Genomic DNA, 14669 nt, shown 5'->3' with positions numbered 1-14669 from the left:
GATCTGGAAATGAAATTGGAGATCTCAGTCTGTCTAAGCTTGCAGTCCTCCAAGAGGTCCTGGGCAGCTTTCTCCCTGACAGAAGAAACACACACTGAGGCAGAGATCAGAGTATGCTCAGGGCTCACTCAACCTTGAAAGGGTTGGGCAGTGGGAGAGGTGTGATTAACTTCCTCTAGTAAGCCTGAGATTGCGAATCTTACTCTATGCAAAATGATTTAAATGGCTATTGACCTCAACTTTTTCAGGCAAATAGATGGAGCTGATCCTATCCTCATTAAGACTGAAGTAGAAAGTACAGCAAACATAATAGAGCTCCACAAAAGAACATAAATTGCAGTAAACATAAAAGACAGAACTCAGATGAGAGGTTTTATTCTTTCCAAGGTAAAGTATTCCACTTAGTCTCTTTCCACTTTTCCAAGTCAAGAGATACCCAAAATGTTAGTTCAGTAGGCAGGACAGTTCACTTAAAGGGAGAATTTTCCACCTGCATGTACAGTATTTTTTCTATGTATGTATATAATTGTTCTCTTATTTTCTTGTTTCCAGATAAAGTTGTTCATAAGACCTGAATGATCTGAAAAATCTGTAACACTTCTAGAGAAAGAAGTAAGGCTAAGTTGTATAATGTGTGGAAAATCTCTATGGAAAAAATCAGGTAAATTGTATTCCTCAAAGATTAGCATATACAGAAACACAAATAAACTACGCATTAATTTTTGTAGCACAAATGCAAGCATTCAGTTATTTTTTTTAGGTAGAAAATTATGTAATTGACCTGTAAGACCTGGCAATTAGTATGCAGAGCTCTGCAGCATTTTGCAGTCTGGCACATTGCTCTAAGAATTACAGCCTCTTACAGAACTGGGCACCTTGGTCTAAGAGCTTGGGTGGCTTGTTTAGTTTCAGAAGTGAAGGAGACTTACAGTACTTGTATAGAATCACAGTGTGCTCATTTACACCTGCTGAAATATGTGGTGATTCTCATTTATTGGTACACTTTGTGTGAAAGCATGAATGCATACACTAATGTCAGAGCTTGTAAAATTGGATTGTGAAAGGTGCATGGATTTATTTTGAATGGAAAGAATTGGACTTTCCATATTCCTGGATTGTATAACTGGAAAAGATTTATTAAAGACTCTAGAGCATACAGTGCATACTGCTTTGGACAGAGATTATGGCTTTGTCTAATTTAGATTGCTTTCTGGCATTCCTTCTACCATAGTGTCTTGCAACAGTTTATAAATTGAACTATCTTTAATAGTTACTTTCCCCTGCTAACTCTTGGGTATCTCCCCAGAAATGCAAAGATACTATGAATGCAGTAAAGCATTATATGACTATGATAAGTATGTACATTTATGTCTTCCTATCTCACAAGGAACTTCAAATTTTTTTCATACAGGATTATCACAATGCTGGCAGCTCCACTGACAGCATGAAGGAGGTTATTAAGGCCCCCTTAAAAAGTCCAGCATTTCATTTTTACATCTTATTTGGGTTTTGTGAAGGTGATTTTGTGCAGCAGTAATAGCCCTGACCTCCAAATATATCCCTAGCCAGATGAATCTTTCAGTATGGCCCAGGACCTGTTTTAATGTTAATAGCAGCCTTCAGCTTCTTCAGTACAAACTGTAAGTTGCTGAAGTTACATGTATTTCCCAGTAGTTTCCACTGGAATCCACTGGTGATCAAAGGCATCCACTGCACTGTTAGACTTCACACTGGGGCAGTTGAGAAGCATCCATATTTTGGGTTTTGATGCATTAAAATTACAAAAAACAAACGCACCATTTTTATTGCTAAGAACTCAAAAGATAACTTTTTTTTTTTTTTTTTACAAAAGTTTCAGGTTAGTTTCAGAAGTTATAGTGAAAGATGAGATTTGAGTGTTCTCAAAAACTTGCAAGGAGATAATTTGATCCAAGTATTATAGTTCAACAGGTTTGTACATTATATCTATAGTTCTGCATTCTAACTTGAAATAGGCGTAAGACTATTCAGAAATAAGATGTTGGTTTATGGCTGTTCACAAATGTTTGAGCTGATTCTGGCAGTGACCTTCTGCACTCCTGAAAATCTTCTCCAAACTTCTTTTTTCTTTTCCTTTTTTTTTTAATAAAAAAAAAAAAAAAAAGTAAGGCAAAACAAAACCACTGTGTTTTCTGAGAATGCCTGAAACTAAATCATGGTAATGAGTTCCTTTCTAATCTTTGCAATTAAGAATATATCAAGAGTTTTGTCAGGAAAAAAAAAAAAAAGTATTCAAAGCAAATGGAGCAATAGCTGAAGAAATCCACAAGCTTGAAGAAAACCCTTGACATTTATTTTTAGCTCATTGCATCCACAGTTACAACTGTCCATAAATCTACATAGTTTCATCCACAGATTAGGTTATCTGGCAATAAATCAAGTTCATTCTTAACATAAATTATTGCAGAAGCATGCATAAATTTAATTTTAAACGTAACACAGCTCTTCCAGTGTAGCCAATCTGTATAAAATTCAGCTAACTGTAATAAAAGTCCATACCACTATAAAATGTTTAATGGTGTATTTACAAGGGCAGTGAGCACAGGTGCAGATATCCCACCTGAAAATAGGTATCTACATACAACCAGATCTAGTTGGCATTTGCTGAAACATCAATGGGGCTACAAGATACTTCAGTATAACTAAGAATTAGTTATTTTTTAATGCAAGGATTTTCATAAACCATTTAATTAAATTTGTATAATGTTTCATCTTCAGTTCATCTGGTACAAATTTTATATCATGCCCCAGTACCTTTAAGTAATTGAATGTAAATGAGGTTATTTTCAAATACTTCCACCCCTGAATGACCTTATTGTCATTCACTCTAGCCTAGGCTTATACCTGCTCATGAAAATATCGAGTTAGACTCAGTGACCTTTATGGGTCCTGAACAACTCAGCATATTCTGTGATAGCATTAACCACGTTACAGCCCGATGTTTCCACTGAACGTGTACACAAAGCATATTTATTTCTCATTTTCGAATGTCTGTACACAAATATAACGTCTGACTTGCAGAGGTGAGAAACAGAAATGGGATTCGTTGTGAACAGGGCTGGGGGAGGGATCGGGGCTAACCTTTGCTCTTGTTTTGCCCCAGGTTTTCGGCTTTGCACATGAATGGATACGCTTCTATTGAGATCTTTCTTTAGGGGGATGAAACAAATTAACGGGAAAAGAATACCAGTGAATTCACTTTGTGCGCTATATCCTCGAAGTTTTTTTCTGAGATTCCATGGAAAAAACAAAAAAACAAAACAAAACAAAAAAACAAAACAAAAAAAACAAAAAAAAAAAACCAACAAAAAACGCAGAAACCTGAAATGTCTCATGCAAAACTTACAGAATAGTTAGGGCATCCCGGCATTCCTCACGCTCAGCTCCACAGTAAAACTGCACACCAATCTGTTACCAACTACCAAAGTTTCTTACCAAAGATGGCAGTGTAAAATAAGTTGCTAAAATTCTAGAGCATTTTATTCTCGATTGTTTAATAATTGCTCTCTAACAAAATACAGAAGTTAGGTTTTTGTTGTTGTCTCGGCAGGCTTTTTTTTTGTTTGTTTGTTTTTCACTGTTACTCTTCATTCAGTAATTTTTGAAAATAAATCTCATTTGCAGAAAATAATTTCATCTTGAGGACAGAAATATGAGTGACAAAACTGCCCAGAGGGTATAATTATATGATATGATTGTTTTTCTTTAAAAACCTCATTATGGCTACAGTTTTAAGCATTATGTTGTCCAGATAAATGTGCACAAGTGTACTTGCTGCTGCCAAAGTGTCTTCTGCCCCCTTGCTGACATGTAGGCCCTTAAATGTTTAGGCAAACTCTGAACCTCGAAGTGTTGCAGGTATGTGTTTTACTTGGAACACAGGAATGAATCTCATATTCAGGAAAAGCTCTAGAAAAAAATATGACCATCACTGCTTTTTTATTCTCTCTTCTATGAAGAACTTATGTATAACATTTATAACTATTGAATCATGAAGTATTTTCAGGTAATACAATGACAACATGATCAGCAATGGAAGTGTCCTTCGCTCATTCACTTTAACAATCCACCATCAGCAGTGGGACCAACACTATATCAGGGTTAGTCTACCTCCCTGAGCCTGTTTGAAGAAAATGTAAATTCTCCTTGTAACCTCTGAGATGCATTAAGAATATAAAGTGTATAGAATTCAGTGGTTATCTCCTCTTAGTTTACTGGCTTGTTTGTTTGTTTGTTTGTTTGTTTCACAAATGAGAAACATGTGACTATGGTCATATGAGTTTAAATTCATATTAAAAATAAAGAAAAAACAAACTTTTATTCAAGTCTATTTATACATGTTTAAATGTAGATTTCTATCATATACATCAAATCAATATGTATGTGTAAACATAGAATGGGCATACACTAATATCAGGAAGGTGAGCAATTCTACTGTTGAAATTAATTCTTTGCAATTTCCAGAAAGTAATGTTTTGTTATTGAAATACAACTTGTTCTTGTCTTATGGCTAGAGTTCTGTATTTAAACTGAGATCCCAGCTTTTCACATTTTTGTTTCTGAATAGGCAATTTATGAAGCATTCAGGTGGTTTGATAATAGTACAAAAAAAGCACTGAAGTTTTACAATTAAAGTTCTTAATACTCATGACTGCATTTCACTTCAGAGGCTAAGCATAAAGCATAGTGGCAGGTGAAGATCCGGGGCTTTGGATTGTGAGAATGAGCTGAGACTGGGAAAAGGGCTCCCTTTTGTTGGTTGTCTGGTTTAGATTCAGCTTTTCAGATGGGTGTACAGGCCCTCACAGCAAGTAGTTCTGCGTTTGATGTTGAATAAAGTAGTCTAGATTACGCAACTGATTTTTTTAAAACACAATCAAATTTAATGTAGACTACTAAAATGTATAAGTTAATGTGCATGGTTAACAAACGCTGGCTTTCATCGTATGGGGGAAAAAAACAATTCCCCTTTTAAAGGAGTTTATTTTGGATTAACTCTTTACTCATCTTTTTCCTGCTATTTTACCAAAATAAACTTAATTGTTTCTTCATAATACTGGCAACAAGATCAGAATCTCCCTTCACATATGATGGCTTGGTCAGAGTAGTAATTTGTATTTCCTAACCTAGTACTTGGTCATCAGGCAGTCATCCTGTGTCAGGCACCATAATGCTTTAAACCTCTGAGCTATGGCTTCCTAGCTCAGCCAGCTGGAAGCAGAATAGGTTTCCCCTTACCCATTGCCAATGTGCTGGACTCAACTAATTCCCTGAAGAAAAATGACTATATACTTGGCACAGAACAGCTACTAAATTTAAACTCCTCCCACCCCTATATACTAAGCTTTCTTTCACTTATAGTGCTAAAAGGAAGTTTCAGGGAGATGGAAAAAGTGGCAGATGCAGCCAACCTGACATGCCATCTTCAATCATTCTGGCTCTATTACCTGCACCACTCCACAACCTTTCACACTGCTTCAATTATCTCACAAATTGCTGTCATCTGTAGTAACATGCGTGTCTAACCAGCAAATCTGACCTGAAAGCAGATTTTCTAAAAAGGAATGGAAGAAGAAAACAGTTGGAATACTCTTTTACTAAAAGAAAAACAGTTTTAATTAAGGTTCTCAACTGAGACCTCTATGGGTTTATCCAACATCATATGGAAGAATCATTTTATCTCCCTCTTGTGATAGTTTAAAATAAGTGCCACTGAACTGAACAAATCCTCACTCTGACTTGGCGAACATTAATTTAACCCACACGTCTGTGAGTTCTCCAGTGTCCTTTCATTCTAGAGAAATCTTAGTTGCAGAACTCATATCTTTACCTCAGATGAGAATGTGTGATAAACTAGCCACGATGCTGTAAACCTGATGGATACTAGATAGGAGATCAACAAATACGAATAACTCTGGCTGAAGAGATCAGCAATAAAATTCAACTGTGACAGAAACAGAAGCATGATTCTCTAAAAAACAAAACAATCAAAACAAAACAAAAAAAAACAACAAAGAAATCAGGGTAGTTTTGCTTTGTTACAATACAGTTAGGATTGGTTTCTTTATTAATCTAATTTTGACACATTGGACTGTAACTATCTCCAGTTTCCATGATTCCTACAAACCCTTTTTATGTGGAGGCAAGATAAAATGAACCATTAAAACCTTTTATAGCCACTCTAAGTATTTATACTAACATTGATATGAGTGTACACTAACTTGACAGAAAATGATATGTCAGATGTTCAGAATCCTTATGCATATTCCTTAAATTAAAAAGAAATTAAAGAGCTCAGCAAGTTTGCAGGCGATGCCAAGCTGTATGGTATAGTCAACATGCCTGAGGAATGCAGCCATCCATAAAGACCTGGATAGGCTTGAGATTTGGGCCCAGGAGAACCTCATGAGTTCACAGCAACTCCTGCTATCAGTACACACTGGGGGATGAAAGGATGGAACACAGCCTTGCCAAGAAGAACTTGGGGATACCGGTGGATGGGAATCTGTACATGAGCCAGCAATGTGCACTTGCATCCCAGAAAGCCAACCAGATACTGGCCTGCATCAAAAAAAGCATGGCCAGCAGGGTGAGGGAGGTGATCCTCCCCCTCTGCTCTGCTCTGGTGAGACCTCACCTGGAGTACTGTGTCCACATGTGTGGACAGTCAGTACAGAGAGTTTGACCTGACTCTCATCCAGAGAAGGGCCACAGTACTGATCCAAGGGATGGAACCTCTCCTACGAGGACAGGCTGACAGAGCTGGGGCTGCTCAGCCATGAGAAAGCTCCAGGTAGTGGCCTTTCAGTGTCTGAAGGGGGACTGTAAGAAGGAAAGGAAAATAACCCATAGCAGGATCTATGATGACAGATCAAGGGAAAATGGTTTCACACTAAAAAGAGTGGAGTATTAGATTGTACATAAGGAAGAAATTATTACAATAAGGGTGGCAGGGCACTGGAAAAGATTGCCCAGAGATGTGGTGGATGCCCCATTCCTGGAGACATTCAAGATCAGGCAGAATACAGCTCTAAGCAACCTGTCTAGCTGGAGGTGTATCTGTTTATTAGGAGGGAGTTGGACTCGATGACCTTTAAAGGTCCCTTCCAACTCAAAAGATTCTATGATTCTATGATTTTTCCACTGTATTTTTATACCAAGAATTTAGGGATTCATGTGTTTGTGTGTGGCATTCTTATTCTGTACTGTCTAATCATTATGAAGCAATAGAGCTAATGTTAGATTTTTCATAAAAGAAAGTAATGGTGTTGTACAAAATAGACTTTATCTGAGGCAACTGCTTCTCAGGCAGCACAATCTCTGCTGCTGTTCCATTTGTCTCCAACATACCATTTGGCTTTGTGGCTATAGAGAAGCTTCAAAGGTGCAGAAATTGTTTGTAGAAAATAAATCAAACAAAACTAAATATAAAACAACAACAAAACATGCAAACCAAACAACCAAACAACCTCAATGACAACAAAAACTTATATCCACAACTGATTATTCTGTTACAAAGGTGCACAATTTTCACCTCATTAATTTAAGACTTTAGGAGTAACATCAGCAAAACTGTTTGTTTGTTTAAAAAAAAAACCTCTTTCTATTTTAGATTGAGACAAACCTACAATCTTCTATTTAACTGCGCAGCCAAACCACTTGGCTGAGGTGTGACAGATACAGTTTCATGACCCTACTTCAAATAAGTCATTATTATTTAAAGTAACTGGACTAATGGAAAACTGAGATCTATGCTAGAATGGTAAATAGATGTGTTGTTCTGGCATTCAGTAACATGTTTTGCACCAATATTTTACTCAAGTCTTCATTAGTAGGTTATTTTGGGATGGGTTTCTTTTTGTTGGGATTGTTGGTTTTGTTTTGTTTTGTTTTTGGTCTTGGTAGGACTGAGAAACCTTTCCATAAAAAGTAATGACAAGTAATAGTCTATAGCCTGGATGTTAACTTCCTTAAAACTGAAAAAAAAGAAAAAAAAAAAAAAGCAAAAACCCCACAAACACTAATAAAACAAACCACTTATTGGTTCCGCCTACAATACAGTATAACTATTTCAGGGGAAAAAAGTCAATGAAATGGCACACCTTACACCAAAAGATTTCCAACTATTTCATCACTACATATACAGAAACTTGTTTTAAATTCAACTTTCTGAAAAGTTTCTATTTTCCACAGTTTTCTTATTCTTCATAAAGCTCAAGAGAGGGAGTACAATTTGGACAGTGTTCCTGTAAATTGATCTGCCAGGACTGAGGAATGTCAGCAATCAGCAAGCAGAATATAAAAAACTTCATAAGGAAAAGATGCTCCCTTCAAATTCTTAACCAGTAACCATTACTGTTAATTTATTTTTAAAATAAGGATAGGTAACAGAAATAAATAAACAGCAAATAGAAGTGTAGTACCTAGCTCACGCTTGATCTTTGATCCATAGTTTTCCTGGTACAAAAAGTGTAATGGAAGCTCCATAGTATGGATGTCCAACTTTCTGGCTTGCCTGGGCCAAACTGAGTGAAGAGGAATTGTCTAGGTTCACATAGGTTGCTCCAAAAGTAATGCCTCCTATTTGTTTCCATGGAAACTAAAATAAATACAAAGAGCATAGTTAATACTGTTTGATAAAACAAATTCTCAGCTACAAAACACTACCAACACAGTCACCACAAGCTATGCGTTTTTGCCATCAGTGAACAAGTCCATACTAGTGGAGGTGACCACTGTTGAAACGCACCACCCACCTCTCACAGTGCTCACGTCCACTGTATGGTCTCTATCGACATTCCCAAGTGCTGGTGACTGCCAGTGAGCGCCATTTTTTTTCTGAAAGGAAGAATTCAATGACACACATTTAGTCCACACACACGTCCGTGTCAGGCACCATTTTCTTAGAGTGCCGCTCTGCTGCCGTCTGTCACACAGCAACGACACATAACAGGGCTCTGGTGGGGAGGTTCAGTCCCTACGGCAATACCACCACCCTGGAAGCGTGGGCCAGCATAAGTAGGTGTTACTTTCAAAGCAGCACTCAGGAAAATGCATAGTTAATGTACATAAATTAGTACATAAAGCAGCACTTATTATTTTACTTTTTATTAAAACACACAAAAGCAGAGCAACAAAGCCATGCAACCAGTGGGACGCGTGCCCCGTTCCCGCGCAGCTGACGCAGCACGGCGGTGCCACGGCGGTGCCCGCAGTTCTCAGTGCGGTCTCGGGGCGCTCCTCGGAGATCCGTGGTGAAATAGTGCGGTCTCGGGGCGCTCCTCGGAGATCCGTGGTGAAATTTCACTCTTCCCGCGCAGCGATCCGTCCTGACAACAGCCGCCCACAAACGCACGCAGTGCCGCGCAGCGGGACAACAACGACGCGCGACCAACGGCGCTGAGCTGAGGGCGGGGCGCGCGCTGCTGGGCGGGCAGGTCCGCCGCCATGATGGTGCGGGGGGTGGGGGGCGTGCTTGCTCCGTGCGTTGGCTGTGCTGCGAGGTCTGGTCGTGTGGGCCGAGGATAATAATACAGGTAAGTACCCATCGTCAGTGTATAATTTACGTCTAAAATGCTGCCCATCATCCTCTTCAAACCACACGCTGTTTGTTTTTGTGCCTATGATGGCTTTGTCTACCTTCCCAGCTCTACGTGTGGCACAAGTGTTTGACAGTGGATTATTCGTACTTGTGTTGTTGGGAAATACTACTAATAATCCCATGTTTCTAGGGAAGATTTTGGAAAACTCGAAAAGAAGACGTCCTGAACGGAATTATTTTTTCATTCATTTGAATCAGGGAACATTGCAAGCAGTACCCTGCTGGTAAAACAGGTAGGACTGCATCCAGTAACCTCAGTGAGAAAGTGGCCATTCTTTCCCCCTTATCTTCCTCTGGACACTTGTGTATAGAAAAAGGCAATGCGTGGATCAGTATTGCCTCAGAAAACAAATGAAAAAAAAATTTGAATGTATGAACTTCGAAGAGAAAATCTTTAAAGTTGTGCCGCAATGAAAGTGTCTGGATGGAGGCTTGGAGCCAAGGATAGGTCTGTTTTCAGTTACAGCAGAGCTAGAGAACACTCTAGAGTGTACGGCTTGACCTAGGAGGTACTGAGTAAAGTACAGGCTTTGGAAGGAGAAATGGGAAAATAAAAGAGAACATAAAAGAGATAATCCAGAAGAAAATATAGAGGAAGAAATGTATGGAGGAGGGTAGAAAGAAGACAGACACAAAGTCTCTTAAGAAAGTAAACTGTAGGATCTTGTTAATGGTATGAACTAGTCGTGTGAGAGTGGTAGAAGCAGGAAAAACACACAAAGTGTCACATTTTTCCAAAATAAAATGGTAGCTTTTAGTCTTGACTCTCTTACAATATATTGGTTGAGATTTTGATGTCAGAGAATCACAGTCAGAGAACTGTACAGGTTGGAAGTCACAGCTGGAGAGCATTGGTCCAACCCCTGCTAAAGCAGTTCCCTACTGTAGATTGCATAGGAAGGTATCCAAATGGGTCTTGAATATTTCCAGAGGAGACTACAAAACCTCTCCAACCAGCATCTCCTCCTGGGAGGGAGATGCTCTGTCACCTTTTCGGATCTCTGCTGGACTCCTAGAAGATCCCAGTTTTTTGAACTGGGGAGCCCAGAACTGTACACGGTATTCTGAACACGCCCTCACCTGGGCAGAGTAGAGGGGGAGCATTACTTCAACTCTACCTACTGGCCGCACTCTTTAATGCTCCCCAGAATACCACTGGCATTCTTGTCATATGGGCGCACTGCTGGCTCATGGCCAACCTGTTGCCCATCTGGACACCCTGGTCCTTCTCTGCAGAGCTCTTCTACAAGAGGTCATCTTCCAACCTGTCCTGATGGCATGCAGTTATTCCTCTCCAGATGTAGGTCTCTACACTTGCCCCTGTTGAGCCTTATAAAATTCCTCTCCATCCAGTTCTGCAGTTCATCCACATCTTGAGTAGCAGCACAGCCTTCTGGTGTATCAGCAATCCTCCCAGATTTGTACCATCAGCAAACTGGAACGAGACCAGACCCAGTACTGACTCCAAATAAAATATAATAATGTTTATCATTTAGGCTACTATGGGATATATAAAATATCTTGAGTGGTATATAAAAACAGCAGGACACTTTTTTTCATAATTATGTATCACGCTAAATGGGAAAATACCTTTCTGAAATAGATCACATAATCATTTCTCTTTTAATTATTAAGTGTTTTGGAAAGGAACAGTGATTGCAGACAAAAACACCTATATTAATCTCAGGCTGCAGTGTAGAGTACTAACAAAGTATTGCAGTGATTACATACAGTTAAAGGTTAGCTGAAATGTTCATTAATGAGCAGTGACATTTTTTATTATACTATTGTCAGCAAATTTATGCAGAGGATTTCCTTCACCATCCATAAAACAGGTATAAATGTTTCAAATAAAACATTTTTTCATGGCAAAGCATATAATTCCAATAAATTTAATAAAATTACTCCATTTGATCTGGTTCAGATTGTTTTATAGCTTACAGACAGTTTTGTAGTTTGCTAATTATTTGCTAAACTCCTGTGTTCGATTATGTTTTCTTCACATAATCTGACTGTTCCCATAAATATGCATACTAATATTATTTCAGTATCATTGGCTTACTTGACTTCCAAGCTGTGACTACAAATAAATTGTTTAAAAGTGAAGCAAACAAAGGTATTTGGTTTGATCGTTTTGGCTTTTTACAGTCAGCGGTGGGTTTGTCTCCCCTGCAGAATTAGTCATGATCTGACTATCTTACAGACTAGATATTTTCAAAATTAGAACCTTGAAAACTATCTTATTAAAATGTTGCAAGGCTGATCTTGTTTGTGATAATGCTGCTTTTGCACAATGTTTGTAAGCATCACATCTGCAGCATCCAGTGGGATGGTTTCATCCCTACTGCAGTCCTGTGGACAGTCCTATCTACAGTGGAACAGAATTGCATCAATAATTAATGTGGTTGAGTAAAATAACTCTTTATCTAAGATATAGGTTTATATCTAAGCTCTGATGTGTTTATATAGGGCAAGCTGATTTTTTAGGATATTTCTGGCACAGTATAGGGAATTTCTCATGCCAAGTCCTACTCATATCATAGAGTCATAGAATGGCCTGGGTTGAAAAGGACTTCAAAGATAATCTAGTTTCAATGCCCCTGCCACGGGCAGGGTTGCCAACCACTAGATCAGGCTGCCCAGAGCCACATCCAGCCTGGCTTTGAATGCCACCAGGGATGGGGCATCCACAATTTCTCTGAGTAACCTGTTCCAGTGTGTCACCACCCTCTGAATGAAAAACTTCCTCTTAACATCTAACCTACATCTCCCCTGACTTAGTTTAAAACCATTCCTCATTCTCAGTCACTATCAATCCATGTCATATATATGTCATTCTCTCTTCTGTTCATATGCTCCCTTCAAGTACTGGAAGGCCACAGTGAGGAGCCTTCTCCTCTCCAAGTTAAATAAGCAAAGTTCCCTCAGCCTTTCCTCGTAGGAGAGATGCTCCAATCTTCTGATCATCCTAGTGTCCCTCCTCTGTATCTTTTCCAAGAGCTCTGCGTCCTTTGTGTGCTGGGGGCCCCAGACCTGGATGCAGCACTCCAGATGGGGCCTCAAAAGAGCTGAGTAGAGGGGGACAATCACCTCCCTCTCCCTGCTGGCAATCCCTTTTTAATGCAGCCCTGGATATAGTTGGCCCTCCAGGCTGCAGGTGGTCATTGCTGATTCATGTCCAGCTTCTCATCCATCAGGACCCCCAAGTCCTTCTCCCCAGGGCTGCTCTCCAGTTCTTCCCGCAGTCTGTATTAACAGTTGGGGTTGCCATGGCCCATGTGCAACACCTTGCACTTGGCCTTGTTGAACTTCATTAGGTTCACATGGGCCCATTTCTCCAGGCTGCCCCTCTGGATGACTTCCCTTCCCTCCAGTGCATGGACTGCACTGCTGAGATTGGTGTTGTCTGCAGACTTGCTGAGGGTGCACTTGATTCCACTGTGTGTGTCATTGATGAAGATGTTAAAGAGTCCCAAGAGTGACCCCAGGGGAACACCCCTCATGACTGGCCTCCACCAAGATGTATAACTGTTAACTTATCACAACTCCATTGGCTGTGACCAGCCACCAGTTCTTAATTTGTTGAACAGTCCATCCTTCAAATCCATACCTCTCCAATTTAGAGAGAAGGATGTGGTGAGGGACCATGTCAAAGGCTTTGCAGAGGTCCAATTAAAAAATATCTTTCATCTTAATGTGGCTCTGGTTGTCCTCTCCCAGTTTTGTTGATTCTCTGGAAAGTACTGCTTGCCTTGTGATTCACAGTCAATATAGTTATGTAATGTTTCATAAAATTAGTATCTGTGTTACATCATGAAGTTTGAATGCTGCTGCAGCTACACTTTTCTTAACGTAGAACAGTTGGTGCTTGACTAATTCAGTCAAGATGCAGTTTCTGTTCTCAAGGTCAGCTTCAGTGTTCCTGAACGGTAACCCATATGTGAGAGCTGGCTTTCCGAGTTAATCATCTCCGAGTTAGCAGTCAGGAGGCTTGCAAATGTTTTTTAAATTCATGTGTTGTTACTGCCCGCATCAGCCCTAGCTGTAGGAGGAAAACTGCATACAAACTCATGTGTTGCTCTAAGCAGAATTCTGCTGAAACCCTCACAAATGCAGTTATGGTATTATTTTTATAATTTTGCCAGCTCTTCAATATTTTATCTGCACAAATAACAGACTCCATCTATGCAAGGTTGCCAGAATCCTGTCACATACAAGGGACTTTGATCAGGTTACACTATTTTTGTCAAGCTTGTGCTTGGTCAATTGAAGAATGTACCCACTGCGCAGCTTTAGTTTTTAGGTGCAAACAGCAGTACAACTCTGCTTTGTTTGCAGTCAGCAGTTGTTCTGCAAAGCATGAGCGGCTTGGAACTACATGATAATATCATTTTCATAAGCACTAATTGAGCAGTGCTACTATTTGTACCTGTTTCCTGATTTTTTCAGTAATGGCAATCAGCAAGACAAGTCAGCACTTCTGAGAGCATCTGAGTTATACCTCTGGTGCACACATTTCAAAGCATAGCAGCTTTTATAAGAAAAGAAGCATCAGGGAGTAATAAAAGTATAATTGATTTAAGTTAGTTTTAACTCTGTGTCCCTGTTAAGTATAATCATAGCTCCATTTTCATAATGCGATTGTATACAAAAGGAACTTACCAAGCATGTCTAATTTTAAAAGGAAAAATAAAATAGAATTATAGAATTGCAAAAACCATGCCATAACATACAGCTCTGCCCTAAAAATTTTCAGCAATAGCAAAGTTAAAGCTTCAGTGAATTCTGAATTTCCAGAACAGATAGCAGAACTGTTCTGAGCAGACCATCCTATTTGAAATTCAGCTGTGTTGACTTGTTTCACCTTTCCTTGATGAAACACAGATCTGTTCCCTTTCTATTAAGCAACTTCAGTCCTGTTTTCTCTGCCTTTCTATTCTTCTCTTAAATACAACAAAGTAATGACTCAGTTTTCCAGTGTTGCAGGACTAACCAACACGTTCCTGGACCTAATCAAAGTACAACATTT

Source organism: Cyrtonyx montezumae, unplaced genomic scaffold, assembly GCF_038088225.1.
Source record: "Cyrtonyx montezumae isolate F1298 unplaced genomic scaffold, pur_monq_1.0 scaffold_25, whole genome shotgun sequence".
Lineage (NCBI taxonomy): Eukaryota > Metazoa > Chordata > Aves > Galliformes > Odontophoridae > Cyrtonyx > Cyrtonyx montezumae.
Note: the sequence above shows the minus strand (reverse complement) of the source record.